This window comes from Hyla sarda, chromosome 6 (assembly GCF_029499605.1).
Source record: "Hyla sarda isolate aHylSar1 chromosome 6, aHylSar1.hap1, whole genome shotgun sequence".
NCBI classification, from domain to species: Eukaryota; Metazoa; Chordata; class Amphibia; order Anura; family Hylidae; genus Hyla; species Hyla sarda.
In genome coordinates, this window is record NC_079194.1 from 295978055 (window position 1) to 295998817 (window position 20763).

At 52.6% G+C, this 20763-nt stretch overlaps 43 non-coding genes across 43 annotated transcripts; all 43 read right to left on the reverse strand.

Annotated features, from left to right (window-relative positions):
• Nucleotides 1-120: 120 nt before the first annotated feature.
• Nucleotides 121-238, reverse strand: LOC130278084 (U5 spliceosomal RNA). Its single transcript, XR_008845756.1, has one exon. It is a non-coding gene; the product is annotated as a U5 spliceosomal RNA (small nuclear RNA).
• A 368-nt stretch (nt 239-606) lies between these two features.
• On the reverse strand, nt 607-724 carry LOC130278085 (U5 spliceosomal RNA). Its single transcript, XR_008845757.1, has one exon. It is a non-coding gene; the product is annotated as a U5 spliceosomal RNA (small nuclear RNA).
• A 367-nt stretch (nt 725-1091) lies between these two features.
• On the reverse strand, nt 1092-1209 carry LOC130278086 (U5 spliceosomal RNA). The gene has a single exon (XR_008845758.1). It is a non-coding gene; the product is annotated as a U5 spliceosomal RNA (small nuclear RNA).
• A 359-nt stretch (nt 1210-1568) lies between these two features.
• LOC130278328 (U5 spliceosomal RNA) lies at nt 1569-1687 on the reverse strand. Its single transcript, XR_008845977.1, has one exon. It is a non-coding gene; the product is annotated as a U5 spliceosomal RNA (small nuclear RNA).
• Nucleotides 1688-2054: 367 nt separating this feature from the next.
• LOC130278087 (U5 spliceosomal RNA) lies at nt 2055-2172 on the reverse strand. Its single transcript, XR_008845759.1, has one exon. It is a non-coding gene; the product is annotated as a U5 spliceosomal RNA (small nuclear RNA).
• A 368-nt stretch (nt 2173-2540) lies between these two features.
• Nucleotides 2541-2658, reverse strand: LOC130278088 (U5 spliceosomal RNA). The gene has a single exon (XR_008845760.1). It is a non-coding gene; the product is annotated as a U5 spliceosomal RNA (small nuclear RNA).
• Nucleotides 2659-3019: 361 nt separating this feature from the next.
• LOC130278089 (U5 spliceosomal RNA) lies at nt 3020-3137 on the reverse strand. Its single transcript, XR_008845761.1, has one exon. It is a non-coding gene; the product is annotated as a U5 spliceosomal RNA (small nuclear RNA).
• A 357-nt stretch (nt 3138-3494) lies between these two features.
• On the reverse strand, nt 3495-3612 carry LOC130278091 (U5 spliceosomal RNA). Its single transcript, XR_008845762.1, has one exon. It is a non-coding gene; the product is annotated as a U5 spliceosomal RNA (small nuclear RNA).
• Nucleotides 3613-3982: 370 nt separating this feature from the next.
• Nucleotides 3983-4100, reverse strand: LOC130278092 (U5 spliceosomal RNA). Its single transcript, XR_008845763.1, has one exon. It is a non-coding gene; the product is annotated as a U5 spliceosomal RNA (small nuclear RNA).
• Nucleotides 4101-4469: 369 nt separating this feature from the next.
• On the reverse strand, nt 4470-4587 carry LOC130278093 (U5 spliceosomal RNA). Its single transcript, XR_008845764.1, has one exon. It is a non-coding gene; the product is annotated as a U5 spliceosomal RNA (small nuclear RNA).
• Nucleotides 4588-4948: 361 nt separating this feature from the next.
• Nucleotides 4949-5066, reverse strand: LOC130278094 (U5 spliceosomal RNA). The gene has a single exon (XR_008845765.1). It is a non-coding gene; the product is annotated as a U5 spliceosomal RNA (small nuclear RNA).
• Nucleotides 5067-5425: 359 nt separating this feature from the next.
• LOC130278095 (U5 spliceosomal RNA) lies at nt 5426-5543 on the reverse strand. Its single transcript, XR_008845766.1, has one exon. It is a non-coding gene; the product is annotated as a U5 spliceosomal RNA (small nuclear RNA).
• Nucleotides 5544-5911: 368 nt separating this feature from the next.
• On the reverse strand, nt 5912-6029 carry LOC130278096 (U5 spliceosomal RNA). The gene has a single exon (XR_008845767.1). It is a non-coding gene; the product is annotated as a U5 spliceosomal RNA (small nuclear RNA).
• A 366-nt stretch (nt 6030-6395) lies between these two features.
• On the reverse strand, nt 6396-6513 carry LOC130278285 (U5 spliceosomal RNA). Its single transcript, XR_008845937.1, has one exon. It is a non-coding gene; the product is annotated as a U5 spliceosomal RNA (small nuclear RNA).
• A 363-nt stretch (nt 6514-6876) lies between these two features.
• LOC130278097 (U5 spliceosomal RNA) lies at nt 6877-6994 on the reverse strand. The gene has a single exon (XR_008845768.1). It is a non-coding gene; the product is annotated as a U5 spliceosomal RNA (small nuclear RNA).
• Nucleotides 6995-7364: 370 nt separating this feature from the next.
• On the reverse strand, nt 7365-7482 carry LOC130278099 (U5 spliceosomal RNA). The gene has a single exon (XR_008845769.1). It is a non-coding gene; the product is annotated as a U5 spliceosomal RNA (small nuclear RNA).
• A 361-nt stretch (nt 7483-7843) lies between these two features.
• On the reverse strand, nt 7844-7961 carry LOC130278100 (U5 spliceosomal RNA). Its single transcript, XR_008845770.1, has one exon. It is a non-coding gene; the product is annotated as a U5 spliceosomal RNA (small nuclear RNA).
• Nucleotides 7962-8329: 368 nt separating this feature from the next.
• On the reverse strand, nt 8330-8447 carry LOC130278101 (U5 spliceosomal RNA). The gene has a single exon (XR_008845771.1). It is a non-coding gene; the product is annotated as a U5 spliceosomal RNA (small nuclear RNA).
• Nucleotides 8448-8807: 360 nt separating this feature from the next.
• Nucleotides 8808-8925, reverse strand: LOC130278103 (U5 spliceosomal RNA). Its single transcript, XR_008845772.1, has one exon. It is a non-coding gene; the product is annotated as a U5 spliceosomal RNA (small nuclear RNA).
• Nucleotides 8926-9289: 364 nt separating this feature from the next.
• On the reverse strand, nt 9290-9407 carry LOC130278104 (U5 spliceosomal RNA). Its single transcript, XR_008845773.1, has one exon. It is a non-coding gene; the product is annotated as a U5 spliceosomal RNA (small nuclear RNA).
• Nucleotides 9408-9765: 358 nt separating this feature from the next.
• On the reverse strand, nt 9766-9883 carry LOC130278105 (U5 spliceosomal RNA). Its single transcript, XR_008845774.1, has one exon. It is a non-coding gene; the product is annotated as a U5 spliceosomal RNA (small nuclear RNA).
• A 366-nt stretch (nt 9884-10249) lies between these two features.
• Nucleotides 10250-10367, reverse strand: LOC130278106 (U5 spliceosomal RNA). The gene has a single exon (XR_008845775.1). It is a non-coding gene; the product is annotated as a U5 spliceosomal RNA (small nuclear RNA).
• A 365-nt stretch (nt 10368-10732) lies between these two features.
• LOC130278107 (U5 spliceosomal RNA) lies at nt 10733-10850 on the reverse strand. Its single transcript, XR_008845776.1, has one exon. It is a non-coding gene; the product is annotated as a U5 spliceosomal RNA (small nuclear RNA).
• A 364-nt stretch (nt 10851-11214) lies between these two features.
• On the reverse strand, nt 11215-11332 carry LOC130278108 (U5 spliceosomal RNA). The gene has a single exon (XR_008845777.1). It is a non-coding gene; the product is annotated as a U5 spliceosomal RNA (small nuclear RNA).
• A 364-nt stretch (nt 11333-11696) lies between these two features.
• LOC130278316 (U5 spliceosomal RNA) lies at nt 11697-11814 on the reverse strand. The gene has a single exon (XR_008845966.1). It is a non-coding gene; the product is annotated as a U5 spliceosomal RNA (small nuclear RNA).
• A 367-nt stretch (nt 11815-12181) lies between these two features.
• Nucleotides 12182-12299, reverse strand: LOC130278317 (U5 spliceosomal RNA). Its single transcript, XR_008845967.1, has one exon. It is a non-coding gene; the product is annotated as a U5 spliceosomal RNA (small nuclear RNA).
• Nucleotides 12300-12668: 369 nt separating this feature from the next.
• On the reverse strand, nt 12669-12786 carry LOC130278109 (U5 spliceosomal RNA). The gene has a single exon (XR_008845778.1). It is a non-coding gene; the product is annotated as a U5 spliceosomal RNA (small nuclear RNA).
• A 363-nt stretch (nt 12787-13149) lies between these two features.
• Nucleotides 13150-13267, reverse strand: LOC130278110 (U5 spliceosomal RNA). The gene has a single exon (XR_008845779.1). It is a non-coding gene; the product is annotated as a U5 spliceosomal RNA (small nuclear RNA).
• Nucleotides 13268-13630: 363 nt separating this feature from the next.
• On the reverse strand, nt 13631-13748 carry LOC130278320 (U5 spliceosomal RNA). The gene has a single exon (XR_008845968.1). It is a non-coding gene; the product is annotated as a U5 spliceosomal RNA (small nuclear RNA).
• A 366-nt stretch (nt 13749-14114) lies between these two features.
• On the reverse strand, nt 14115-14232 carry LOC130278332 (U5 spliceosomal RNA). The gene has a single exon (XR_008845979.1). It is a non-coding gene; the product is annotated as a U5 spliceosomal RNA (small nuclear RNA).
• A 343-nt stretch (nt 14233-14575) lies between these two features.
• LOC130278111 (U5 spliceosomal RNA) lies at nt 14576-14693 on the reverse strand. The gene has a single exon (XR_008845780.1). It is a non-coding gene; the product is annotated as a U5 spliceosomal RNA (small nuclear RNA).
• Nucleotides 14694-15057: 364 nt separating this feature from the next.
• LOC130278321 (U5 spliceosomal RNA) lies at nt 15058-15175 on the reverse strand. Its single transcript, XR_008845969.1, has one exon. It is a non-coding gene; the product is annotated as a U5 spliceosomal RNA (small nuclear RNA).
• Nucleotides 15176-15542: 367 nt separating this feature from the next.
• Nucleotides 15543-15660, reverse strand: LOC130278112 (U5 spliceosomal RNA). The gene has a single exon (XR_008845781.1). It is a non-coding gene; the product is annotated as a U5 spliceosomal RNA (small nuclear RNA).
• A 368-nt stretch (nt 15661-16028) lies between these two features.
• Nucleotides 16029-16146, reverse strand: LOC130278115 (U5 spliceosomal RNA). Its single transcript, XR_008845782.1, has one exon. It is a non-coding gene; the product is annotated as a U5 spliceosomal RNA (small nuclear RNA).
• A 368-nt stretch (nt 16147-16514) lies between these two features.
• On the reverse strand, nt 16515-16632 carry LOC130278116 (U5 spliceosomal RNA). Its single transcript, XR_008845783.1, has one exon. It is a non-coding gene; the product is annotated as a U5 spliceosomal RNA (small nuclear RNA).
• A 356-nt stretch (nt 16633-16988) lies between these two features.
• On the reverse strand, nt 16989-17106 carry LOC130278117 (U5 spliceosomal RNA). The gene has a single exon (XR_008845784.1). It is a non-coding gene; the product is annotated as a U5 spliceosomal RNA (small nuclear RNA).
• Nucleotides 17107-17473: 367 nt separating this feature from the next.
• On the reverse strand, nt 17474-17591 carry LOC130278118 (U5 spliceosomal RNA). Its single transcript, XR_008845785.1, has one exon. It is a non-coding gene; the product is annotated as a U5 spliceosomal RNA (small nuclear RNA).
• A 370-nt stretch (nt 17592-17961) lies between these two features.
• LOC130278119 (U5 spliceosomal RNA) lies at nt 17962-18079 on the reverse strand. The gene has a single exon (XR_008845786.1). It is a non-coding gene; the product is annotated as a U5 spliceosomal RNA (small nuclear RNA).
• A 358-nt stretch (nt 18080-18437) lies between these two features.
• Nucleotides 18438-18555, reverse strand: LOC130278289 (U5 spliceosomal RNA). The gene has a single exon (XR_008845941.1). It is a non-coding gene; the product is annotated as a U5 spliceosomal RNA (small nuclear RNA).
• Nucleotides 18556-18922: 367 nt separating this feature from the next.
• On the reverse strand, nt 18923-19040 carry LOC130278120 (U5 spliceosomal RNA). Its single transcript, XR_008845787.1, has one exon. It is a non-coding gene; the product is annotated as a U5 spliceosomal RNA (small nuclear RNA).
• A 359-nt stretch (nt 19041-19399) lies between these two features.
• LOC130278121 (U5 spliceosomal RNA) lies at nt 19400-19517 on the reverse strand. The gene has a single exon (XR_008845788.1). It is a non-coding gene; the product is annotated as a U5 spliceosomal RNA (small nuclear RNA).
• Nucleotides 19518-19875: 358 nt separating this feature from the next.
• On the reverse strand, nt 19876-19993 carry LOC130278122 (U5 spliceosomal RNA). Its single transcript, XR_008845789.1, has one exon. It is a non-coding gene; the product is annotated as a U5 spliceosomal RNA (small nuclear RNA).
• Nucleotides 19994-20361: 368 nt separating this feature from the next.
• LOC130278123 (U5 spliceosomal RNA) lies at nt 20362-20479 on the reverse strand. Its single transcript, XR_008845790.1, has one exon. It is a non-coding gene; the product is annotated as a U5 spliceosomal RNA (small nuclear RNA).
• Nucleotides 20480-20763: the final 284 nt, after the last annotated feature.

Here is a 20763-nt window from a genome sequence, read left to right on the forward strand (position 1 = left end):
TCTGGCTAAGCACTGCCCTCCACTGCAGGAGGCGGGTCCAAGCGCTTGCTTGATAGGCAAATGAGGCTGCGGAGAAGCTGCAGGAGAAGGCATGTTTTATTTTTCTGACCAAAGAAGGAAAGCTCCGGCAAAAGCCGGAGCGTGCAAAAATTGCTACGAAACTCAGTTTCATTCCTCTCCACGGAAATCTTTAGTAAAAGGCGAAAGATTTTTACGATATGAAGAGAAACATGAGCATACCCAACACTGCCTTCCCCATCCTACCGCCATGGTTGCCGTCCTGTGCTAAGCCGCGGAGAGCTCCCAACTTCTGGAAAGGGGGGGGGGGGGGTCACTGCATGACACCCCCCAATTCCCCCCAAAAAGCTGCAAACCAGGAAAAGTCCACCCCTTTCCCAGAATCCTCCATTCCTTTGGCTATTAGGTGGTGGGCAGCCTGGGACTTGTTGTCCCCTTTTCCAGCTGGGACTTGTTGTCCTCCTCTTCTCTGGCTAAGCACTGCCCTCCACTGCAGGAGGCGGGTCCAAGCGCTTGCTTGATAGGCAAATGAGGCTGCGGAGAAGCTGCAGGAGAAGGCATGTTTTATTTTTCTGACCAAAGAAGGAAAGCTCCGGCAAAAGCCGGAGCGTGCAAAAATTGCTACGAAACTCAGTTTCATTCCTCTCCACGGAAATCTTTAGTAAAAGGCGAAAGATTTTTACGATATGAAGAGAAACATGAGCATACCCAACACTGCCTTCCCCATCCTACCGCCATGGTTGCCGTCCTGTGCTAAGCCGCGGAGAGCTCCCAACTTCTGGAAAGGGGGGGGGGGGGTCACTGCATGACACCCCCCAATTCCCCCCAAAAAGCTGCAAACCAGGAAAAGTCCACCCCTTTCCCAGAATCCTCCATTCCTTTGGCTATTAGGTGGTGGGCAGCCTGGGACTTGTTGTCCCCTTTTCCAGCTGGGACTTGTTGTCCTCCTCTTCTCTGGCTAAGCACTGCCCTCCACTGCAGGAGGCGGGTCCAAGCGCTTGCTTGATAGGCAAATGAGGCTGCGGAGAAGCTGCAGGAGAAGGCATGTTTTATTTTTCTGACCAAAGAAGGAAAGCTCCGGCAAAAGCCGGAGCGTGCAAAAATTGCTACGAAACTCAGTTTCATTCCTCTCCACGGAAATCTTTAGTAAAAGGCGAAAGATTTTTACGATATGAAGAGAAACATGAGCATACCCAACACTGCCTTCCCCATCCTACCGCCATGGTTGCCGTCCTGTGCTAAGCCGCGGAGAGCTCCCAACTTCTGGAAAGGGGGGGGGGGGGGGTCACTGCATGACACCCCCCAAAAAGCTGCAAACCAGGAAAAGTCCACCCCTTTCCCAGAATCCTCCATTCCTTTGGCTATTAGGTGGTGGGCAGCCTGGGACTTGTTGTCCCCTTTTCCAGCTGGGACTTGTTGTCCTCCTCTTCTCTGGCTAAGCACTGCCCTCCACTGCAGGAGGCGGGTCCAAGCGCTTGCTTGATAGGCAAATGAGGCTGCGGAGAAGCTGCAGGAGAAGGCATGTTTTATTTTTCTGACCAAAGAAGGAAAGCTCCGGCAAAAGCCGGAGCGTGCAAAAATTGCTACGAAACTCAGTTTCATTCCTCCTCCACGGAAATCTTTAGTAAAAGGCGAAAGATTTTTACGATATGAAGAGAAACATGAGCATACCCAACACTGCCTTCCCCATCCTACCGCCATGGTTGCCGTCCTGTGCTAAGCCGCGGAGAGCTCCCAACTTCTGGAAAGGGGGGGGGGGGGTCACTGCATGACACCCCCCAATTCCCCCCAAAAAGCTGCAAACCAGGAAAAGTCCACCCCTTTCCCAGAATCCTCCATTCCTTTGGCTATTAGGTGGTGGGCAGCCTGGGACTTGTTGTCCCCTTTTCCAGCTGGGACTTGTTGTCCTCCTCTTCTCTGGCTAAGCACTGCCCTCCACTGCAGGAGGCGGGTCCAAGCGCTTGCTTGATAGGCAAATGAGGCTGCGGAGAAGCTGCAGGAGAAGGCATGTTTTATTTTTCTGACCAAAGAAGGAAAGCTCCGGCAAAAGCCGGAGCGTGCAAAAATTGCTACGAAACTCAGTTTCATTCCTCTCCACGGAAATCTTTAGTAAAAGGCGAAAGATTTTTACGATATGAAGAGAAACATGAGCATACCCAACACTGCCTTCCCCATCCTACCGCCATGGTTGCCGTCCTGTGCTAAGCCGCGGAGAGCTCCCAACTTCTGGAAAGGGGGGGGGGGGGGTCACTGCATGACACCCCCCAATTCCCCCCAAAAAGCTGCAAACCAGGAAAAGTCCACCCCTTTCCCAGAATCCTCCATTCCTTTGGCTATTAGGTGGTGGGCAGCCTGGGACTTGTTGTCCCCTTTTCCAGCTGGGACTTGTTGTCCTCCTCTTCTCTGGCTAAGCACTGCCCTCCACTGCAGGAGGCGGGTCCAAGCGCTTGCTTGATAGGCAAATGAGGCTGCGGAGAAGCTGCAGGAGAAGGCATGTTTTATTTTTCTGACCAAAGAAGGAAAGCTCCGGCAAAAGCCGGAGCGTGCAAAAATTGCTACGAAACTCAGTTTCATTCCTCTCCACGGAAATCTTTAGTAAAAGGCGAAAGATTTTTACGATATGAAGAGAAACATGAGCATACCCAACACTGCCTTCCCCATCCTACCGCCATGGTTGCCGTCCTGTGCTAAGCCGCGGAGAGCTCCCAACTTCTGGAAAGGGGGGGGGGGGGGGGGTCACTGCATGACACCCCCCAAAAAGCTGCAAACCAGGAAAAGTCCACCCCTTTCCCAGAATCCTCCATTCCTTTGGCTATTAGGTGGTGGGCAGCCTGGGACTTGTTGTCCCCTTTTCCAGCTGGGACTTGTTGTCCTCCTCTTCTCTGGCTAAGCACTGCCCTCCACTGCAGGAGGCGGGTCCAAGCGCTTGCTTGATAGGCAAATGAGGCTGCGGAGAAGCTGCAGGAGAAGGCATGTTTTATTTTTCTGACCAAAGAAGGAAAGCTCCGGCAAAAGCCGGAGCGTGCAAAAATTGCTACGAAACTCAGTTTCATTCCTCTCCACGGAAATCTTTAGTAAAAGGCGAAAGATTTTTACGATATGAAGAGAAACATGAGCATACCCAACACTGCCTTCCCCATCCTACCGCCATGGTTGCCGTCCTGTGCTAAGCCGCGGAGAGCTCCCAACTTCTGGAAAGGGGGGGGGGGGGGTCACTGCATGACACCCCCCAAAAAGCTGCAAACCAGGAAAAGTCCACCCCTTTCCCAGAATCCTCCATTCCTTTGGCTATTAGGTGGTGGGCAGCCTGGGACTTGTTGTCCCCTTTTCCAGCTGGGACTTGTTGTCCTCCTCTTCTCTGGCTAAGCACTGCCTCCACTGCAGGAGGCGGGTCCAAGCGCTTGCTTGATAGGCAAATGAGGCTGCGGAGAAGCTGCAGGAGAAGGCATGTTTTATTTTTCTGACCAAAGAAGGAAAGCTCCGGCAAAAGCCGGAGCGTGCAAAAATTGCTACGAAACTCAGTTTCATTCCTCTCCACGGAAATCTTTAGTAAAAGGCGAAAGATTTTTACGATATGAAGAGAAACATGAGCATACCCAACACTGCCTTCCCCATCCTACCGCCATGGTTGCCGTCCTGTGCTAAGCCGCGGAGAGCTCCCAACTTCTGGAAAGGGGGGGGGGGGGGGGTCACTGCATGACACCCCCCAATTCCCCCCAAAAAGCTGCAAACCAGGAAAAGTCCACCCCTTTCCCAGAATCCTCCATTCCTTTGGCTATTAGGTGGTGGGCAGCCTGGGACTTGTTGTCCCCTTTTCCAGCTGGGACTTGTTGTCCTCCTCTTCTCTGGCTAAGCACTGCCCTCCACTGCAGGAGGCGGGTCCAAGCGCTTGCTTGATAGGCAAATGAGGCTGCGGAGAAGCTGCAGGAGAAGGCATGTTTTATTTTTCTGACCAAAGAAGGAAAGCTCCGGCAAAAGCCGGAGCGTGCAAAAATTGCTACGAAACTCAGTTTCATTCCTCTCCACGGAAATCTTTAGTAAAAGGCGAAAGATTTTTACGATATGAAGAGAAACATGAGCATACCCAACACTGCCTTCCCCATCCTACCGCCATGGTTGCCGTCCTGTGCTAAGCCGCGGAGAGCTCCCAACTTCTGGAAAGGGGGGGGGGGGGGTCACTGCATGACACCCCCCAATTCCCCCCAAAAAGCTGCAAACCAGGAAAAGTCCACCCCTTTCCCAGAATCCTCCATTCCTTTGGCTATTAGGTGGTGGGCAGCCTGGGACTTGTTGTCCCCCTTTTCCAGCTGGGACTTGTTGTCCTCCTCTTCTCTGGCTAAGCACTGCCCTCCACTGCAGGAGGCGGGTCCAAGCGCTTGCTTGATAGGCAAATGAGGCTGCGGAGAAGCTGCAGGAGAAGGCATGTTTTATTTTTCTGACCAAAGAAGGAAAGCTCCGGCAAAAGCCGGAGCGTGCAAAAATTGCTACGAAACTCAGTTTCATTCCTCTCCACGGAAATCTTTAGTAAAAGGCGAAAGATTTTTACGATATGAAGAGAAACATGAGCATACCCAACACTGCCTTCCCCATCCTACCGCCATGGTTGCCGTCCTGTGCTAAGCCGCGGAGAGCTCCCAACTTCTGGAAAGGGGGGGGGGGGGGGGTCACTGCATGACACCCCCCCAAAAAGCTGCAAACCAGGAAAAGTCCACCCCTTTCCCAGAATCCTCCATTCCTTTGGCTATTAGGTGGTGGGCAGCCTGGGACTTGTTGTCCCCTTTTCCAGCTGGGACTTGTTGTCCTCCTCTTCTCTGGCTAAGCACTGCCCTCCACTGCAGGAGGCGGGTCCAAGCGCTTGCTTGATAGGCAAATGAGGCTGCGGAGAAGCTGCAGGAGAAGGCATGTTTTATTTTTCTGACCAAAGAAGGAAAGCTCCGGCAAAAGCCGGAGCGTGCAAAAATTGCTACGAAACTCAGTTTCATTCCTCTCCACGGAAATCTTTAGTAAAAGGCGAAAGATTTTTACGATATGAAGAGAAACATGAGCATACCCAACACTGCCTTCCCCATCCTACCGCCATGGTTGCCGTCCTGTGCTAAGCCGCGGAGAGCTCCCAACTTCTGGAAAGGGGGGGGGGGGGGGTCACTGCATGACACCCCCCAAAAAGCTGCAAACCAGGAAAAGTCCACCCCTTTCCCAGAATCCTCCATTCCTTTGGCTATTAGGTGGTGGGCAGCCTGGGACTTGTTGTCCCCTTTTCCAGCTGGGACTTGTTGTCCTCCTCTTCTCTGGCTAAGCACTGCCCTCCACTGCAGGAGGCGGGTCCAAGCGCTTGCTTGATAGGCAAATGAGGCTGCGGAGAAGCTGCAGGAGAAGGCATGTTTTATTTTTCTGACCAAAGAAGGAAAGCTCCGGCAAAAGCCGGAGCGTGCAAAAATTGCTACGAAACTCAGTTTCATTCCTCTCCACGGAAATCTTTAGTAAAAGGCGAAAGATTTTTACGATATGAAGAGAAACATGAGCATACCCAACACTGCCTTCCCCATCCTACCGCCATGGTTGCCGTCCTGTGCTAAGCCGCGGAGAGCTCCCAACTTCTGGAAAGGGGGGGGGGGGGGTCACTGCATGACACCCCCCAATTCCCCCCAAAAAGCTGCAAACCAGGAAAAGTCCACCCCTTTCCCAGAATCCTCCATTCCTTTGGCTATTAGGTGGTGGGCAGCCTGGGACTTGTTGTCCCCTTTTCCAGCTGGGACTTGTTGTCCTCCTCTTCTCTGGCTAAGCACTGCCCTCCACTGCAGGAGGCGGGTCCAAGCGCTTGCTTGATAGGCAAATGAGGCTGCGGAGAAGCTGCAGGAGAAGGCATGTTTTATTTTTCTGACCAAAGAAGGAAAGCTCCGGCAAAAGCCGGAGCGTGCAAAAATTGCTACGAAACTCAGTTTCATTCCTCTCCACGGAAATCTTTAGTAAAAGGCGAAAGATTTTTACGATATGAAGAGAAACATGAGCATACCCAACACTGCCTTCCCCATCCTACCGCCATGGTTGCCGTCCTGTGCTAAGCCGCGGAGAGCTCCCAACTTCTGGAAAGGGGGGGGGGGGTCACTGCATGACACCCCCCAATTCCCCCCAAAAAGCTGCAAACCAGGAAAAGTCCACCCCTTTCCCAGAATCCTCCATTCCTTTGGCTATTAGGTGGTGGGCAGCCTGGGACTTGTTGTCCCCTTTTCCAGCTGGGACTTGTTGTCCTCCTCTTCTCTGGCTAAGCACTGCCCTCCACTGCAGGAGGCGGGTCCAAGCGCTTGCTTGATAGGCAAATGAGGCTGCGGAGAAGCTGCAGGAGAAGGCATGTTTTATTTTTCTGACCAAAGAAGGAAAGCTCCGGCAAAAGCCGGAGCGTGCAAAAATTGCTACGAAACTCAGTTTCACTCCTCTCCACGGAAATCTTTAGTAAAAGGCGAAAGATTTTTACGATATGAAGAGAAACATGAGCATACCCAACACTGCCTTCCCCATCCTACCGCCATGGTTGCCGTCCTGTGCTAAGCCGCGGAGAGCTCCCAACTTCTGGAAAGGGGGGGGGTCACTGCATGACACCCCCCAATTCCCCCCAAAAAGCTGCAAACCAGGAAAAGTCCACCCCTTTCCCAGAATCCTCCATTCCTTTGGCTATTAGGTGGTGGGCAGCCTGGGACTTGTTGTCCCCTTTTCCAGCTGGGACTTGTTGTCCTCCTCTTCTCTGGCTAAGCACTGCCCTCCACTGCAGGAGGCGGGTCCAAGCGCTTGCTTGATAGGCAAATGAGGCTGCGGAGAAGCTGCAGGAGAAGGCATGTTTTATTTTTCTGACCAAAGAAGGAAAGCTCCGGCAAAAGCCGGAGCGTGCAAAAATTGCTACGAAACTCAGTTTCATTCCTCTCCACGGAAATCTTTAGTAAAAGGCGAAAGATTTTTACGATATGAAGAGAAACATGAGCATACCCAACACTGCCTTCCCCATCCTACCGCCATGGTTGCCGTCCTGTGCTAAGCCGCGGAGAGCTCCCAACTTCTGGAAAGGGGGGGGGGGGGGGGTCACTGCATGACACCCCCCAATTCCCCCCAAAAAGCTGCAAACCAGGAAAAGTCCACCCCTTTCCCAGAATCCTCCATTCCTTTGGCTATTAGGTGGTGGGCAGCCTGGGACTTGTTGTCCCCTTTTCCAGCTGGGACTTGTTGTCCTCCTCTTCTCTGGCTAAGCACTGCCCTCCACTGCAGGAGGCGGGTCCAAGCGCTTGCTTGATAGGCAAATGAGGCTGCGGAGAAGCTGCAGGAGAAGGCATGTTTTATTTTTCTGACCAAAGAAGGAAAGCTCCGGCAAAAGCCGGAGCGTGCAAAAATTGCTACGAAACTCAGTTTCATTCCTCTCCACGGAAATCTTTAGTAAAAGGCGAAAGATTTTTACGATATGAAGAGAAACATGAGCATACCCAACACTGCCTTCCCCATCCTACCGCCATGGTTGCCGTCCTGTGCTAAGCCGCGGAGAGCTCCCAACTTCTGGAAAGGGGGGGGGGGGGGGGGTCACTGCATGACACCCCCCAAAAAGCTGCAAACCAGGAAAAGTCCACCCCTTTCCCAGAATCCTCCATTCCTTTGGCTATTAGGTGGTGGGCAGCCTGGGACTTGTTGTCCCCTTTTCCAGCTGGGACTTGTTGTCCTCCTCTTCTCTGGCTAAGCACTGCCCTCCACTGCAGGAGGCGGGTCCAAGCGCTTGCTTGATAGGCAAATGAGGCTGCGGAGAAGCTGCAGGAGAAGGCATGTTTTATTTTTCTGACCAAAGAAGGAAAGCTCCGGCAAAAGCCGGAGCGTGCAAAAATTGCTACGAAACTCAGTTTCATTCCTCTCCACGGAAATCTTTAGTAAAAGGCGAAAGATTTTTACGATATGAAGAGAAACATGAGCATACCCAACACTGCCTTCCCCATCCTACCGCCATGGTTGCCGTCCTGTGCTAAGCCGCGGAGAGCTCCCAACTTCTGGAAAGGGGGGGGGGGGGGTCACTGCATGACACCCCCCAATTCCCCCCAAAAAGCTGCAAACCAGGAAAAGTCCACCCCTTTCCCAGAATCCTCCATTCCTTTGGCTATTAGGTGGTGGGCAGCCTGGGACTTGTTGTCCCCTTTTCCAGCTGGGACTTGTTGTCCTCCTCTTCTCTGGCTAAGCACTGCCCTCCACTGCAGGAGGCGGGTCCAAGCGCTTGCTTGATAGGCAAATGAGGCTGCGGAGAAGCTGCAGGAGAAGGCATGTTTTATTTTTCTGACCAAAGAAGGAAAGCTCCGGCAAAAGCCGGAGCGTGCAAAAATTGCTACGAAACTCAGTTTCATTCCTCTCCACGGAAATCTTTAGTAAAAGGCGAAAGATTTTTACGATATGAAGAGAAACATGAGCATACCCAACACTGCCTTCCCCATCCTACCGCCATGGTTGCCGTCCTGTGCTAAGCCGCGGAGAGCTCCCAACTTCTGGAAAGGGGGGGGGGGGGGGGTCACTGCATGACACCCCCCAAAAAGCTGCAAACCAGGAAAAGTCCACCCCTTTCCCAGAATCCTCCATTCCTTTGGCTATTAGGTGGTGGGCAGCCTGGGACTTGTTGTCCCCTTTTCCAGCTGGGACTTGTTGTCCTCCTCTTCTCTGGCTAAGCACTGCCCTCCACTGCAGGAGGCGGGTCCAAGCGCTTGCTTGATAGGCAAATGAGGCTGCGGAGAAGCTGCAGGAGAAGGCATGTTTTATTTTTCTGACCAAAGAAGGAAAGCTCCGGCAAAAGCCGGAGCGTGCAAAAATTGCTACGAAACTCAGTTTCATTCCTCTCCACGGAAATCTTTAGTAAAAGGCGAAAGATTTTTACGATATGAAGAGAAACATGAGCATACCCAACACTGCCTTCCCCATCCTACCGCCATGGTTGCCGTCCTGTGCTAAGCCGCGGAGAGCTCCCAACTTCTGGAAAGGGGGGGGGGTCACTGCATGACACCCCCCAATTCCCCCCAAAAAGCTGCAAACCAGGAAAAGTCCACCCCTTTCCCAGAATCCTCCATTCCTTTGGCTATTAGGTGGTGGGCAGCCTGGGACTTGTTGTCCCCTTTTCCAGCTGGGACTTGTTGTCCTCCTCTTCTCTGGCTAAGCACTGCCCTCCACTGCAGGAGGCAGGTCCAAGCGCTTGCTTGATAGGCAAATGAGGCTGCGGAGAAGCTGCAGGAGAAGGCATGTTTTATTTTTCTGACCAAAGAAGGAAAGCTCCGGCAAAAGCCGGAGCGTGCAAAAATTGCTACGAAACTCAGTTTCATTCCTCTCCACGGAAATCTTTAGTAAAAGGCGAAAGATTTTTACGATATGAAGAGAAACATGAGCATACCCAACACTGCCTTCCCCATCCTACCGCCATGGTTGCCGTCCTGTGCTAAGCCGCGGAGAGCTCCCAACTTCTGGAAAGGGGGGGGGGGGGGTCACTGCATGACACCCCCCAAAAAGCTGCAAACCAGGAAAAGTCCACCCCTTTCCCAGAATCCTCCATTCCTTTGGCTATTAGGTGGTGGGCAGCCTGGGACTTGTTGTCCCCTTTTCCAGCTGGGACTTGTTGTCCTCCTCTTCTCTGGCTAAGCACTGCCCTCCACTGCAGGAGGCGGGTCCAAGCGCTTGCTTGATAGGCAAATGAGGCTGCGGAGAAGCTGCAGGAGAAGGCATGTTTTATTTTTCTGACCAAAGAAGGAAAGCTCCGGCAAAAGCCGGAGCGTGCAAAAATTGCTACGAAACTCAGTTTCATTCCTCTCCACGGAAATCTTTAGTAAAAGGCGAAAGATTTTTACGATATGAAGAGAAACATGAGCATACCCAACACTGCCTTCCCCATCCTACCGCCATGGTTGCCGTCCTGTGCTAAGCCGCGGAGAGCTCCCAACTTCTGGAAAGGGGGGGGGGGGTCACTGCATGACACCCCCCAATTCCCCCCAAAAAGCTGCAAACCAGGAAAAGTCCACCCCTTTCCCAGAATCCTCCATTCCTTTGGCTATTAGGTGGTGGGCAGCCTGGGACTTGTTGTCCCCTTTTCCAGCTGGGACTTGTTGTCCTCCTCTTCTCTGGCTAAGCACTGCCCTCCACTGCAGGAGGCGGGTCCAAGCGCTTGCTTGATAGGCAAATGAGGCTGCGGAGAAGCTGCAGGAGAAGGCATGTTTTATTTTTCTGACCAAAGAAGGAAAGCTCCGGCAAAAGCCGGAGCGTGCAAAAATTGCTACGAAACTCAGTTTCATTCCTCTCCACGGAAATCTTTAGTAAAAGGCGAAAGATTTTTACGATATGAAGAGAAACATGAGCATACCCAACACTGCCTTCCCCATCCTACCGCCATGGTTGCCGTCCTGTGCTAAGCCGCGGAGAGCTCCCAACTTCTGGAAAGGGGGGGGGGGTCACTGCATGACACCCCCCAATTCCCCCCAAAAAGCTGCAAACCAGGAAAAGTCCACCCCTTTCCCAGAATCCTCCATTCCTTTGGCTATTAGGTGGTGGGCAGCCTGGGACTTGTTGTCCCCTTTTCCAGCTGGGACTTGTTGTCCTCCTCTTCTCTGGCTAAGCACTGCCCTCCACTGCAGGAGGCGGGTCCAAGCGCTTGCTTGATAGGCAAATGAGGCTGCGGAGAAGCTGCAGGAGAAGGCATGTTTTATTTTTCTGACCAAAGAAGGAAAGCTCCGGCAAAAGCCGGAGCGTGCAAAAATTGCTACGAAACTCAGTTTCATTCCTCTCCACGGAAATCTTTAGTAAAAGGCGAAAGATTTTTACGATATGAAGAGAAACATGAGCATACCCAACACTGCCTTCCCCATCCTACCGCCATGGTTGCCGTCCTGTGCTAAGCCGCGGAGAGCTCCCAACTTCTGGAAAGGGGGGGGGGTCACTGCATGACACCCCCCAATTCCCCCCAAAAAGCTGCAAACCAGGAAAAGTCCACCCCTTTCCCAGAATCCTCCATTCCTTTGGCTATTAGGTGGTGGGCAGCCTGGGACTTGTTGTCCCCTTTTCCAGCTGGGACTTGTTGTCCTCCTCTTCTCTGGCTAAGCACTGCCCTCCACTGCAGGAGGCGGGTCCAAGCGCTTGCTTGATAGGCAAATGAGGCTGCGGAGAAGCTGCAGGAGAAGGCATGTTTTATTTTTCTGACCAAAGAAGGAAAGCTCCGGCAAAAGCCGGAGCGTGCAAAAATTGCTACGAAACTCAGTTTCATTCCTCTCCACGGAAATCTTTAGTAAAAGGCGAAAGATTTTTACGATATGAAGAGAAACATGAGCATACCCAACACTGCCTTCCCCATCCTACCGCCATGGTTGCCGTCCTGTGCTAAGCCGCGGAGAGCTCCCAACTTCTGGAAAGGGGGGGGGGTCACTGCATGACACCCCCCAATTCCCCCCAAAAAGCTGCAAACCAGGAAAAGTCCACCCCTTTCCCAGAATCCTCCATTCCTTTGGCTATTAGGTGGTGGGCAGCCTGGGACTTGTTGTCCCCTTTTCCAGCTGGGACTTGTTGTCCTCCTCTTCTCTGGCTAAGCACTGCCCTCCACTGCAGGAGGCGGGTCCAAGCGCTTGCTTGATAGGCAAATGAGGCTGCGGAGAAGCTGCAGGAGAAGGCATGTTTTATTTTTCTGACCAAAGAAGGAAAGCTCCGGCAAACGCTGGAGCGTGCAAAAATTGCTACGAAACTCAGTTTCATTCCTCTCCACGGAAATCTTTAGTAAAAGGCGAAAGATTTTTACGATATGAAGAGAAACATGAGCATACCCAACACTGCCTTCCCCATCCTACCGCCATGGTTGCCGTCCTGTGCTAAGCCGCGGAGAGCTCCCAACTTCTGGAAAGGGGGGGGGGGGGTCACTGCATGACACCCCCCAATTCCCCCCAAAAAGCTGCAAACCAGGAAAAGTCCACCCCTTTCCCAGAATCCTCCATTCCTTTGGCTATTAGGTGGTGGGCAGCCTGGGACTTGTTGTCCCCTTTTCCAGCTGGGACTTGTTGTCCTCCTCTTCTCTGGCTAAGCACTGCCCTCCACTGCAGGAGGCGGGTCCAAGCGCTTGCTTGATAGGCAAATGAGGCTGCGGAGAAGCTGCAGGAGAAGGCATGTTTTATTTTTCTGACCAAAGAAGGAAAGCTCCGGCAAACGCTGGAGCGTGCAAAAATTGCTACGAAACTCAGTTTCATTCCTCTCCACGGAAATCTTTAGTAAAAGGCGAAAGATTTTTACGATATGAAGAGAAACATGAGCATACCCAACACTGCCTTCCCCATCCTACCGCCATGGTTGCCATCCTGTGCTAAGCCGCGGAGAGCTCCCAACTTCTGGAAAGGGGGGGGGGGGGGGTCACTGCATGACACCCCCCAATTCCCCCCAAAAAGCTGCAAACCAGGAAAAGTCCACCCCTTTCCCAGAATCCTCCATTCCTTTGGCTATTAGGTGGTGGGCAGCCTGGGACTTGTTGTCCCCTTTTCCAGCTGGGACTTGTTGTCCTCCTCTTCTCTGGCTAAGCACTGCCCTCCACTGCAGGAGGCGGGTCCAAGCGCTTGCTTGATAGGCAAATGAGGCTGCGGAGAAGCTGCAGGAGAAGGCATGTTTTATTTTTCTGACCAAAGAAGGAAAGCTCCGGCAAAAGCCGGAGCGTGCAAAAATTGCTACGAAACTCAGTTTCATTCCTCTCCACGGAAATCTTTAGTAAAAGGCGAAAGATTTTTACGATATGAAGAGAAACATGAGCATACCCAACACTGCCTTCCCCATCCTACCGCCATGGTTGCCGTCCTGTGCTAAGCCGCGGAGAGCTCCCAACTTCTGGAAAGGGGGGGGGTCACTGCATGACACCCCCCAATTCCCCCCAAAAAGCTGCAAACCAGGAAAAGTCCACCCCTTTCCCAGAATCCTCCATTCCTTTGGCTATTAGGTGGTGGGCAGCCTGGGACTTGTTGTCCCCTTTTCCAGCTGGGACTTGTTGTCCTCCTCTTCTCTGGCTAAGCACTGCCCTCCACTGCAGGAGGCGGGTCCAAGCGCTTGCTTGATAGGCAAATGAGGCTGCGGAGAAGCTGCAGGAGAAGGCATGTTTTATTTTTCTGACCAAAGAAGGAAAGCTCCGGCAAAAGCCGGAGCGTGCAAAAATTGCTACGAAACTCAGTTTCATTCCTCTCCACGGAAATCTTTAGTAAAAGGCGAAAGATTTTTACGATATGAAGAGAAACATGAGCATACCCAACACTGCCTTCCCCATCCTACCGCCATGGTTGCCGTCCTGTGCTAAGCCGCGGAGAGCTCCCAACTTCTGGAAAGGGGGGGGGTCACTGCATGACACCCCCCAATTCCCCCCAAAAAGCTGCAAACCAGGAAAAGTCCACCCCTTTCCCAGAATCCTCCATTCCTTTGGCTATTAGGTGGTGGGCAGCCTGGGACTTGTTGTCCCCTTTTCCAGCTGGGACTTGTTGTCCTCCTCTTCTCTGGCTAAGCACTGCCCTCCACTGCAGGAGGCGGGTCCAAGCGCTTGCTTGATAGGCAAATGAGGCTGCGGAGAAGCTGCAGGAGAAGGCATGTTTTATTTTTCTGACCAAAGAAGGAAAGCTCCGGCAAACGCTGGAGCGTGCAAAAATTGCTACGAAACTCAGTTTCATTCCTCTCCACGGAAATCTTTAGTAAAAGGCGAAAGATTTTTACGATATGAAGAGAAACATGAGCATACCCAACACTGCCTTCCCCATCCTACCGCCATGGTTGCCGTCCTGTGCTAAGCCGCGGAGAGCTCCCAACTTCTGGAAAGGGGGGGGGGGGTCACTGCATGACACCCCCCAATTCCCCCCAAAAAGCTGCAAACCAGGAAAAGTCCACCCCTTTCCCAGAATCCTCCATTCCTTTGGCTATTAGGTGGTGGGCAGCCTGGGACTTGTTGTCCCCTTTTCCAGCTGGGACTTGTTGTCCTCCTCTTCTCTGGCTAAGCACTGCCCTCCACTGCAGGAGGCGGGTCCAAGCGCTTGCTTGATAGGCAAATGAGGCTGCGGAGAAGCTGCAGGAGAAGGCATGTTTTATTTTTCTGACCAAAGAAGGAAAGCTCCGGCAAACGCTGGAGCGTGCAAAAATTGCTACGAAACACAGTTTCATTCCTCTCCACGGAAATCTTTAGTAAAAGGCGAAAGATTTTTACGATATGAAGAGAAACATGAGCATACCCAACACTGCCTTCCCCATCCTACCGCCATGGTTGCCGTCCTGTGCTAAGCCGCGGAGAGCTCCCAACTTCTGGAAAGGGGGGGGGGGGGGGTCACTGCATGACACCCCCCAATTCCCCCCAAAAAGCTGCAAACCAGGAAAAGTCCACCCCTTTCCCAGAATCCTCCATTCCTTTGGCTATTAGGTGGTGGGCAGCCTGGGACTTGTTGTCCTCCTCTTCTCTGGCTAAGCACTGCCCTCCACTGCAGGAGGCGGGTCCAAGCGCTTGCTTGATAGGCAAATGAGGCTGCGGAGAAGCTGCAGGAGAAGGCATGTTTTATTTTTCTGACCAAAGAAGGAAAGCTCCGGCAAAAGCCGGAGCGTGCAAAAATTGCTACGAAACTCAGTTTCATTCCTCTCCACGGAAATCTTTAGTAAAAGGCGAAAGATTTTTACGATATGAAGAGAAACATGAGCATACCCAACACTGCCTTCCCCATCCTACCGCCATGGTTGCCGTCCTGTGCTAAGCCGCGGAGAGCTCCCAACTTCTGGAAAGGGGGGGGGGTCACTGCATGACACCCCCCAATTCCCCCCAAAAAGCTGCAAACCAGGAAAAGTCCACCCCTTTCCCAGAATCCTCCATTCCTTTGGCTATTAGGTGGTGGGCAGCCTGGGACTTGTTGTCCCCTTTTCCAGCTGGGACTTGTTGTCCTCCTCTTCTCTGGCTAAGCACTGCCCTCCACTGCAGGAGGCGGGTCCAAGCGCTTGCTTGATAGGCAAATGAGGCTGCGGAGAAGCTGCAGGAGAAGGCATGTTTTATTTTTCTGACCAAAGAAGGAAAGCTCCGGCAAACGCTGGAGCGTGCAAAAATTGCTACGAAACTCAGTTTCATTCCTCTCCACGGAAATCTTTAGTAAAAGGCGAAAGATTTTTACGATATGAAGAGAAACATGAGCATACCCAACACTGCCTTCCCCATCCTACCGCCATGGTTGCCGTCCTGTGCTAAGCCGCGGAGAGCTCCCAACTTCTGGAAAGGGGGGGGGGGGGTCACTGCATGACACCCCCCAATTCCCCCCAAAAAGCTGCAAACCAGGAAAAGTCCACCCCTTTCCCAGAATCCTCCATTCCTTTGGCTATTAGGTGGTGGGCAGCCTGGGACTTGTTGTCCCCTTTTCCAGCTGGGACTTGTTGTCCTCCTCTTCTCTGGCTAAGCACTGCCCTCCACTGCAGGAGGCGGGTCCAAGCGCTTGCTTGATAGGCAAATGAGGCTGCGGAGAAGCTGCAGGAGAAGGCATGTTTTATTTTTCTGACCAAAGAAGGAAAGCTCCGGCAAAAGCCGGAGCGTGCAAAAATTGCTACGAAACTCAGTTTCATTCCTCTCCACGGAAATCTTTAGTAAAAGGCGAAAGATTTTTACGATATGAAGAGAAACATGAGCATACCCAACACTGCCTTCCCCATCCTACCGCCATGGTTGCCGTCCTGTGCTAAGCCGCGGAGAGCTCCCAACTTCTGGAAAGGGGGGGGGGGGGGTCACTGCATGACACCCCCCAATTCCCCCCAAAAAGCTGCAAACCAGGAAAAGTCCACCCCTTTCCCAGAATCCTCCATTCCTTTGGCTATTAGGTGGTGGGCAGCCTGGGACTTGTTGTCCCCTTTTCCAGCTGGGACTTGTTGTCCTCCTCTTCTCTGGCTAAGCACTGCCCTCCACTGCAGGAGGCGGGTCCAAGCGCTTGCTTGATAGGCAAATGAGGCTGCGGAGAAGCTGCAGGAGAAGGCATGTTTTATTTTTCTGACCAAAGAAGGAAAGCTCCGGCAAAAGCCGGAGCGTGCAAAAATTGCTACGAAACTCAGTTTCATTCCTCTCCACGGAAATCTTTAGTAAAAGGCGAAAGATTTTTACGATATGAAGAGAAACATGAGCATACCCAACACTGCCTTCCCCATCCTACCGCCATGGTTGCCGTCCTGTGCTAAGCCGCGGAGAGCTCCCAACTTCTGGAAAGGGGGGGGGGGGGGTCACTGCATGACACCCCCCAATTCCCCCCAAAAAGCTGCAAACCAGGAAAAGTCCACCCCTTTCCCAGAATCCTCCATTCCTTTGGCTATTAGGTGGTGGGCAGCCTGGGACTTGTTGTCCCCTTTTCCAGCTGGGACTTGTTGTCCTCCTCTTCTCTGGCTAAGCACTGCCCTCCACTGCAGGAGGCGGGTCCAAGCGCTTGCTTGATAGGCAAATGAGGCTGCGGAGAAGCTGCAGGAGAAGGCATGTTTTATTTTTCTGACCAAAGAAGGAAAGCTCCGGCAAAAGCCGGAGCGTGCAAAAATTGCTACGAAACTCAGTTTCATTCCTCTCCACGGAAATCTTTAGTAAAAGGCGAAAGATTTTTACGATATGAAGAGAAACATGAGCATACCCAACACTGCCTTCCCCATCCTACCGCCATGGTTGCCGTCCTGTGCTAAGCCGCGGAGAGCTCCCAACTTCTGGAAAGGGGGGGGGGGGTCACTGCATGACACCCCCCAAAAAGCTGCAAACCAGGAAAAGTCCACCCCTTTCCCAGAATCCTCCATTCCTTTGGCTATTAGGTGGTGGGCAGCCTGGGACTTGTTGTCCCCTTTTCCAGCTGGGACTTGTTGTCCTCCTCTTCTCTGGCTAAGCACTGCCCTCCACTGCAGGAGGCGGGTCCAAGCGCTTGCTTGATAGGCAAATGAGGCTGCGGAGAAGCTGCAGGAGAAGGCATGTTTTATTTTTCTGACCAAAGAAGGAAAGCTCCGGCAAAAGCCGGAGCGTGCAAAAATTGCTACGAAACTCAGTTTCATTCCTCTCCACGGAAATCTTTAGTAAAAGGCGAAAGATTTTTACGATATGAAGAGAAACATGAGCATACCCAACACTGCCTTCCCCATCCTACCGCCATGGTTGCCGTCCTGTGCTAAGCCGCGGAGAGCTCCCAACTTCTGGAAAGGGGGGGGGGGGGTCACTGCATGACACCCCCCAATTCCCCCCAAAAAGCTGCAAACCAGGAAAAGTCCACCCCTTTCCCAGAATCCTCCATTCCTTTGGCTATTAGGTGGTGGGCAGCCTGGGACTTGTTGTCCCCTTTTCCAGCTGGGACTTGTTGTCCTCCTCTTCTCTGGCTAAGCACTGCCCTCCACTGCAGGAGGCGGGTCCAAGCGCTTGCTTGATAGGCAAATGAGGCTGCGGAGAAGCTGCAGGAGAAGGCATGTTTTATTTTTCTGACCAAAGAAGGAAAGCTCCGGCAAAAGCCGGAGCGTGCAAAAATTGCTACGAAACTCAGTTTCATTCCTCTCCACGGAAATCTTTAGTAAAAGGCGAAAGATTTTTACGATATGAAGAGAAACATGAGCATACCCAACACTGCCTTCCCCATCCTACCGCCATGGTTGCCGTCCTGTGCTAAGCCGCGGAGAGCTCCCAACTTCTGGAAAGGGGGGGGGGGGGGGGTCACTGCATGACACCCCCCAATTCCCCCCAAAAAGCTGCAAACCAGGAAAAGTCCACCCCTTTCCCAGAATCCTCCATTCCTTTGGCTATTAGGTGGTGGGCAGCCTGGGACTTGTTGTCCCCTTTTCCAGCTGGGACTTGTTGTCCTCCTCTTCTCTGGCTAAGCACTGCCCTCCACTGCAGGAGGCGGGTCCAAGCGCTTGCTTGATAGGCAAATGAGGCTGCGGAGAAGCTGCAGGAGAAGGCATGTTTTATTTTTCTGACCAAAGAAGGAAAGCTCCGGCAAAAGCCGGAGCGTGCAAAAATTGCTACGAAACTCAGTTTCATTCCTCTCCACGGAAATCTTTAGTAAAAGGCGAAAGATTTTTACGATATGAAGAGAAACATGAGCATACCCAACACTGCCTTCCCCATCCTACCGCCATGGTTGCCGTCCTGTGCTAAGCCGCGGAGAGCTCCCAACTTCTGGAAAGGGGGGGGGGGGGGTCACTGCATGACACCCCCCAAAAAGCTGCAAACCAGGAAAAGTCCACCCCTTTCCCAGAATCCTCCATTCCTTTGGCTATTAGGTGGTGGGCAGCCTGGGACTTGTTGTCCCCTTTTCCAGCTGGGACTTGTTGTCCTCCTCTTCTCTGGCTAAGCACTGCCCTCCACTGCAGGAGGCGGGTCCAAGCGCTTGCTTGATAGGCAAATGAGGCTGCGGAGAAGCTGCAGGAGAAGGCATGTTTTATTTTTCTGACCAAAGAAGGAAAGCTCCGGCAAAAGCTGGAGCGTGCAAAAATTGCTACGAAACTCAGTTTCATTCCTCTCCACGGAAATCTTTAGTAAAAGGCGAAAGATTTTTACGATATGAAGAGAAACATGAGCATACCCAACACTGCCTTCCCCATCCTACCGCCATGGTTGCCGTCCTGTGCTAAGCCGCGGAGAGCTCCCAACTTCTGGAAAGGGGGGGGGGGGGTCACTGCATGACACCCCCCAATTCCCCCCAAAAAGCTGCAAACCAGGAAAAGTCCACCCCTTTCCCAGAATCCTCCATTCCTTTGGCTATTAGGTGGTGGGCAGCCTGGGACTTGTTGTCCCCTTTTCCAGCTGGGACTTGTTGTCCTCCTCTTCTCTGGCTAAGCACTGCCCTCCACTGCAGGAGGCGGGTCCAAGCGCTTGCTTGATAGGCAAATGAGGCTGCGGAGAAGCTGCAGGAGAAGGCATGTTTTATTTTTCTGACCAAAGAAGGAAAGCTCCGGCAAAAGCCGGAGCGTGCAAAAATTGCTACGAAACTCAGTTTCATTCCTCTCCACGGAAATCTTTAGTAAAAGGCGAAAGATTTTTACGATATGAAGAGAAACATGAGCATACCCAACACTGCCTTCCCCATCCTACCGCCATGGTTGCCGTCCTGTGCTAAGCCGCGGAGAGCTCCCAACTTCTGGAAAGGGGGGGGGGGGGGGTCACTGCATGACACCCCCCAAAAAGCTGCAAACCAGGAAAAGTCCACCCCTTTCCCAGAATCCTCCATTCCTTTGGCTATTAGGTGGTGGGCAGCCTGGGACTTGTTGTCCCCTTTTCCAGCTGGGACTTGTTGTCCTCCTCTTCTCTGGCTAAGCACTGCCCTCCACTGCAGGAGGCGGGTCCAAGCGCTTGCTTGATAGGCAAATGAGGCTGCGGAGAAGCTGCAGGAGAAGGCATGTTTTATTTTTCTGACCAAAGAAGGAAAGCTCCGGCAAAAGCCGGAGCGTGCAAAAATTGCTACGAAACTCAGTTTCATTCCTCTCCACGGAAATCTTTAGTAAAAGGCGAAAGATTTTTACGATATGAAGAGAAACATGAGCATACCCAACACTGCCTTCCCCATCCTACCGCCATGGTTGCCGTCCTGTGCTAAGCCGCGGAGAGCTCCCAACTTCTGGAAAGGGGGGGGGGGGGGTCACTGCATGACACCCCCCAAAAAGCTGCAAACCAGGAAAAGTCCACCCCTTTCCCAGAATCCTCCATTCCTTTGGCTATTAGGTGGTGGGCAGCCTGGGACTTGTTGTCCCCTTTTCCAGCTGGGACTTGTTGTCCTCCTCTTCTCTGGCTAAGCACTGCCCTCCACTGCAGGAGGCGGGTCCAAGCGCTTGCTTGATAGGCAAATGAGGCTGCGGAGAAGCTGCAGGAGAAGGCATGTTTTATTTTTCTGACCAAAGAAGGAAAGCTCCGGCAAAAGCCGGAGCGTGCAAAAATTGCTACGAAACTCAGTTTCATTCCTCTCCACGGAAATCTTTAGTAAAAGGCGAAAGATTTTTACGATATGAAGAGAAACATGAGCATACCCAACACTGCCTTCCCCATCCTACCGCCATGGTTGCCGTCCTGTGCTAAGCCGCGGAGAGCTCCCAACTTCTGGAAAGGGGGGGGGGGGGGTCACTGCATGACACCCCCCAATTCCCCCCAAAAAGCTGCAAACCAGGAAAAGTCCACCCCTTTCCCAGAATCCTCCATTCCTTTGGCTATTAGGTGGTGGGCAGCCTGGGACTTGTTGTCCCCTTTTCCAGCTGGGACTTGTTGTCCTCCTCTTCTCTGGCTAAGCACTGCCCTCCACTGCAGGAGGCGGGTCCAAGCGCTTGCTTGATAGGCAAATGAGGCTGCGGAGAAGCTGCAGGAGAAGGCATGTTTTATTTTTCTGACCAAAGAAGGAAAGCTCCGGCAAAAGCCGGAGCGTGCAAAAATTGCTACGAAACTCAGTTTCATTCCTCTCCACGGAAATCTTTAGTAAAAGGCGAAAGATTTTTACGATATGAAGAGAAACATGAGCATACCCAACACTGCCTTCCCCATCCTACCGCCATGGTTGCCGTCCTGTGCTAAGCCGCGGAGAGCTCCCAACTTCTGGAAAGGGGGGGGGGGGGGTCACTGCATGACACCCCCCAATTCCCCCCAAAAAGCTGCAAACCAGGAAAAGTCCACCCCTTTCCCAGAATCCTCCATTCCTTTGGCTATTAGGTGGTGGGCAGCCTGGGACTTGTTGTCCCCTTTTCCAGCTGGGACTTGTTGTCCTCCTCTTCTCTGGCTAAGCACTGCCCTCCACTGCAGGAGGCGGG